This window comes from Phoenix dactylifera, chromosome 8 (assembly GCF_009389715.1).
Source record: "Phoenix dactylifera cultivar Barhee BC4 chromosome 8, palm_55x_up_171113_PBpolish2nd_filt_p, whole genome shotgun sequence".
Lineage (NCBI taxonomy): Eukaryota > Viridiplantae > Streptophyta > Magnoliopsida > Arecales > Arecaceae > Phoenix > Phoenix dactylifera.
In genome coordinates, this window is record NC_052399.1 from 9030224 (window position 1) to 9036511 (window position 6288).

Sequence of the window (6288 nt, forward strand, 5' to 3'; positions counted from 1 at the left end):
TTGTCTTCAGTGGGCACATATACAAGAAATGCCAGAGAATCTAGTAACAATGCAGAAGTTCGTCGGCTTCAAGCAACTATTGATGAGTTGAAGGAAAACCAAGCAAATTTGCAGTCTCAGCTTACGAATATTTCTTCCATGTTACAACGGTTTCTCCCTTCTCAGGTAAATAATTATATATATTTTAATATTTTACATATTATCAATTATGATATATGAGTTAATGTATCACATTATTCTTAACTTCTAAAGTTTTTTTTTTATTTTTTTTGTAGATTCCTGATACTTCAAATGCTAGTAGAGATGATGATGGAGCTGAATCCCGTCCCTGATGCATTCTAGATTATCTTTTATGAGCTTGATATGTATATGTTTCTGCTTTTTCAGAGTACATTGTAATTTGCTTTTTCAGAGTACAATGTAATTTGCTTTTTCAGAGTACATTGTAATTTGTATGGCAGCTTTTCTGATATATGAGTCAAAAACATGGAGTTTTAATCAGATATATCAATATTCATATTTTGAATGCTCTGAGTATTTGTGTCAATGTATCAATGTAATACAGGTTCATATTGTTATAATATATGTTTTGTAATTTGTATTTTATAATACTGATTATCGTTTTATTTTTTTTTTAAAAAGACAATTCCCGACGCTTTTAAGCGTCGGTAAAAAAGACCGGCCATTGAGCAATTTCCGACGCTTAAAAGCGTCGGTAAATCAGAAATTGCCGACGCAAAAAAGCGTCGAAGGAGCGGAGACAATTGCCGACGCTTTTACGCGTCGGTAAATTTCCGACGCTTAAAAGCGTCGGGGAAAGGTTAATCCCGACGACGCTTAACAAGCGTCGGTAAATGACGAATTGCCGACGCAAAAAAGCGTCGGGGAAACCGATCTGTCGGTTTATTGCCGACGCTATATAAGCGTCGGTAAATCCATGTTTTTGTCGACGCTTTACTCAAGCGTCGGCAAAAACTTTTCCCACTCTGGTATATCCGACGCTTTGCCAACGCTTGGCTTTGCGTCGGGGGAATTTTCGCCGACGCTAATTAGCGTCGGCAAAGCTCCAAAAATGCGTCGGGAAAGGCCTAGTTTCCTGTAGTGCATACAATTACAGTTGATAGATAATAAATATTGTCTAACGTATGAAATAGTATATACTGACTAACTTGATTCAGTGAACTATGCCACCATCATGATAATATTGAGATATTTTCAGTGATATCACCAAAATTAATGTGGGGTTTTGCAATGATATATTTACAATACATTTGATTTGAATAGGAGATAAAGATTCCTTTTCTAAGGATGTAAAGAAACTCAACCATACCTTTCCTAAGGATGTAAAGATAAATCAATCGAAAACCAATTGTCAACCAATGATCTTTTCAATTTTATATTGAAAAATGAAAAATATGTTATTGACCTCCATTTACTTTGTTCTCGCCCGTTCCTATGCTCTTTGCTCTAGTAATGCATAGAGATGCTCTCATTACCTCCCCCTTGCTTCCCCTATCGATCTCACTACCTCTAATCATCGATAGACCCATTGACTTATCATGTCATGACCATAATATTGTGAATAAATTAATTTTTACTACATCACCACCATAAAAATGCTAACAATATATTGTTACAGCTTATCAATTCTCTAAGTCATTTGATTGAAATGAATCATTACATATTTAGAAATGCTATTCCTTTGTTTTCATTTAATTAATGTCAAGTAAATATTTTGAGGATTCATTTAAGGTCTTCTACAAAAGGTGTTTTCAAAATGTTAAGATGCAACTAGAAAATATGTTGTTGAGCTATAGTACTTAAAAAATACTAGAATAGTATTAATGAAATGGTCAAAGTTAACACTAAATCAACTTACTAGATCCTAATTTGGATGTGGTTTACTCAGTATATTCTTGGTTTAGTATGAAGTGTATAAAACAATATTTCTCTTTAAAGCTAAAAAGGTGATGTGTGTGTGTGTGTTTTTTTGGAGGGGGGGGGGGATTGAAAATCATAAGTTAAACTTAGGTTTTTTTGGTACTTCATGAATTTGAAATAAAACTTACAATACAAAGTAGCTAGCTAATAAGTTAAACTATAACCTACATGTTAAAGTTGCAGAGTCAAAATCAATGGAGATCTAGCGTTAAAATCTATCCAATACAAAAAACAAGATCATGCGAGATATTTGAAAACACTAACCATATGGTATCAAACCATAAAGTGACATAAATGCTAGCTTATCTTATATAAGTTGATTTAGCATCAGTAGTTCAAATCGAAATCAAAACAATTTGACACCAATATAGATGGCATAAAATGCATTAACGCTCACAAAAATAGCTAATGATTCATATCTACATCTAACATGAACATGTTGGATTACGGGTAAGCTCTAAAAGCCATTTGATATTTTTGAACATCCAATTTTAGTTACTCATAGAAATTTCTACACATGCATGCCTGTATAGGGCATTAGGTATGGATGACACATTAATATAAGTGTTCTATGTATAATTTCCAAGTGGACAGTCTCACTTATTCTTAGAATATCTTGTCCACACAAAACAATAAAACTAAAATAATGAGGTAGAGTAATATTCCTCATAATCAAAGCTATGACTTTACTTGAGCACATTATTGTAGCCCATACTGAGCAAGTAAATATTGAATCTATTTCAAAAAATCACTATCCCCTAAGGGATGCAAGTTCTAAATATACATCATACAAGTAGTCCTTTAAAAGACGAATTTCTATCATGGTTTGTTTATAGTAACTATAGGGTCAACCTATATATTAATTGATGTTGTTTGTTAGAGGTATATTAGGTCATTGACTTCGCTACAAATTAGGCTAATGTAATTTAATAAAAATAAATCTACCTTTTATATTTATTTGTTTTAAAATAAATATATGATTAGTATATGAATATTTGATTTAAAGTGAAAACCAATTCCCCCCCCCCCCCGCCCCCCGTGAGTAGGTTTGCTAGGCCGAATCAAATGTTCCTTTATAAATATTGCTTTCCACAAAACTTACAGCGGATCCGTGGCGCAATGGTAGCGCGTCTGACTCCAGATCAGAAGGTTGCGTGTTCGATTCACGTCGGGTTCAAAATTCCAACCTATGGTTGATTACATTTTTTCAAGAAAAAAATTTTCTCATCCAAATCTATTATAAAAAATCATTTTTCTTTATAAAATCCCACAAAATACTCATTGCTTCTCGAAAAACGAAAACAATCAGCAACATTATCCGAAACAATCTAATTCCAAATATTTGTTTTCTTTTCCTTCGTGAACTGGCTCCTGGCATGAGCATTAGAGTCAATTCAATGAAGATTGTAAATCTATAAAAATCAGCCACCATGGGAGTGGTTTCTTAAATTTAGAGGAACATGAAATTGTGATTCTATAAAATTCAGCTGCATAATCTAAAACAATCCAGAAAAAATTATTTTCTTCCTATTTTGTTTTGGAAGAAACTTGAAGGCTCATGGCATGCTCACTTCTTTCCAAATTTTAAATGGTCTCACCAAGTTAACTATCAGGCACTCTTGTTGCTCCTTAAATTAGGAGAAATATGAAGACTGTTACACTATAAAAATCAACCATATAATCTCAAACAAGCCAATTTTAAAATTTCATTTCCACAAATCTATAAAAATTATTTTGTGAAAAACAAAAATGCATCACCAAGCCCATCAAATGTTAGTTTCCGCACAAAATTAATGGACCTCTGCATCATCCTCATCATACATGTTGAGAATCAGGTTTTGTCGTGCTTAATGGACCTCAAATTAGTTATAATTCAAATCAGAATTATTAAATCACTAGTGGATGGATGTACCCAATAATTAATTGGGTAGAACGTTCAGCGGAACCACGAAATCATCGATGTCCCGTTGATGTGGAACCTTCTCCTTGATATATAATCAGTTTTGGGGGAATTCCTCTAGAGCCGGATTTATTCTTGAGCAGGTAGTCGTTCGCGCGGGATGTTAAGAGTTGGGTGCCCGGTGCCTCGAACTGAATGACATACTAACTCAAGTGTAGTATTTGATGGCCGCCACTTAAAGAGCAGCCTTATGCATCATAGTAGGTGCATTTATCGATTGCAGTACAACATTCCGTGGTGCAAACCATGCACGAGATGTAAAGAGTTGATGCTTGGTGCTGTGTAGTATTCGATAGCCACCATCAAAAAATGGATGACCATCAAATAAAATAGCCTTATGTGTTATAGATGGTGCATCTTGTTTGATAGCATCCATCGACCGGCTTTGCGGTGCATACCTCTACAGTGTAGAGGATCACATAGGAGCATATTTGAATTGTTATGGCCGAGCACAATCTCAAAAAAGAATCTCACCAAGTCTACAGTGGGAAAGCATCGACCATTAGATACTATATCAATGTCTGATAAGCTCACCAAGTCCACTAGGCCACAGCGGGTTCGGAGGCCAAACCCCCGCTACATGGTCGCCATCGACCGTATCTTCGATGCAGGAACTCAGTGACGGAGTCACCGAAGAAAATGGAGTTTGCTGTGGTGGAGCTGAGAGCGGCCATTAAAGGATATGTTGTTTGGGAGCGGGAGGAAGATGGGACTCCGTTGAAGGATACGTTGCGAATGCGAGGGAAGAGAAAGGCAGTTCGGAGCTGGGAGAGGAAGAGAATTCTACGATGGGTGGCCCATGCAGGTAGCTTCAACATGGGGACGTGAGAAGCGCGGGGGTGGGGGGGGGGGGGGGGGGTGTTTTGCATGGGTTGCTCTTACCTGAAGTAGAGCTAATAAATATCATTTCCTTCTCTCTTATGTTCTGCTTCCTTCTCTCTTTTTCCTTTGTTGACCCATCGGTAATCCTTAACAAGTCTCGACTCCAGCATCAAGTTCCCATCCTCACATATTGGTGGTGGGTCAATATAGGAAGCTTGTCCTTCTCTCAGCTTCCTTTTGAGAAGCGAGACATGGGACACTGGATCGACCTTAGCAATCTCTGGTAGCGCCAACCAATACACTATTGGCTCTACACACTTAGTGATACAGTAAGGTCCGAAATACTTCGGACGAGCTTTTGGTGAACTTGTCGGAAGACAGTCTGTTGCCGGTAAGAAGAAAGTTTTAGGAACACCCAGTCTCTTTCTTCGAAAGTAACTTCCCTCTGTTTTCTATCCGTCTGCTATTTCATGCGGTTCTGCGCCTTCTCCAAGTTGCACTTCAGCTCCTTCATCAACTGGTCGCGGTCAACCATGTTTTTGTTGACCTCATCAACAGCCAAAACTTCTTCCATATACCATATAATCGAAGGTGGGGCTCTTCCATATAAGGCTTGAAACAGTGTCATTCAGTAGTAGAATGGAAAGTATATTGTACCAATATTCCACCCAAGCCAAATTGTGTTCCCATGTCTTTGGGAATTGACTGCACAGATATCGAAGGTACTGTTCCACGCATCCATTAACCACTTCAGCCAGGCCATCAGATTGCGGATGATAAGCTGAACTCATGTTAAGAGAAGTTTTCTAGAGTTTGAAGAACTCTCAGCCAAAATGTGCTTACAAACACAGGTTCCCAGTCACTAACAATCGACCTCGGCATCCTATGTAAGCGGGCCACATGATTTACGAAAAGCTCGGCTACTCCCTTAGCAGTATACAGATAAGAGAGGGACAAAAAATGGGCGTATTTCGTTAGCCGATCAATGATGACTAGTATCACGTCCCCACGTCGAAGCCACCTGCATGGGCCACCTATCGTAGAATTCTCTTCCTCTCCCAACTCCGAACTGCCTTCTGCTTCCCTCTTGCATTCGATCACAACGTATCCTTCAACAGAGTCCCGTCTTCCTCCCGCTCCCGGCGCCACTGCAACAGACTCCATTTTCTACAGCGACTCTGTCACTGAGTTCCTGCGTCGAAGACACGGTCGATAGCAACCAAGTAGCGGGGGTTTGGCCGACCCGTTGTGGCCTGGTGGACTTGGTGAGCTTATCAATGTCCTACCCTCGTAACGGGGCACATAGCTTGTCGTGCCCGGCATTCCAACGTAATGACTAGTGGCTGCGATGCACAGCTTGCTCGTTGGGCTGGAAGTTTTCCGCTACGGGTTAAGGTTGGGAGACTTCCAAGTCTTGCCTCCTCCCAATTGTCCAAGACTCTGAACTTTCAATCACACGTACCTTCCTAGAAACATCTTCCGTTCTTCCTTGCCTGCCTCCGCTCTCAAGTATATATGCGCATGCTCTCTCGCTTGCACTTGGCAAACACCATTAAGAAAGAAAG

At 38.7% G+C, this 6288-nt stretch overlaps 1 non-coding gene across 1 annotated transcript; it reads left to right on the plus strand.

Annotated features, from left to right (window-relative positions):
* The first annotated feature begins 3046 nt into the window (after nucleotides 1-3046).
* TRNAW-CCA lies at nucleotides 3047-3118 on the plus strand. Its single transcript has one exon. It is a non-coding gene; the product is annotated as a tRNA-Trp (tRNA).
* Nucleotides 3119-6288: the final 3170 nt, after the last annotated feature.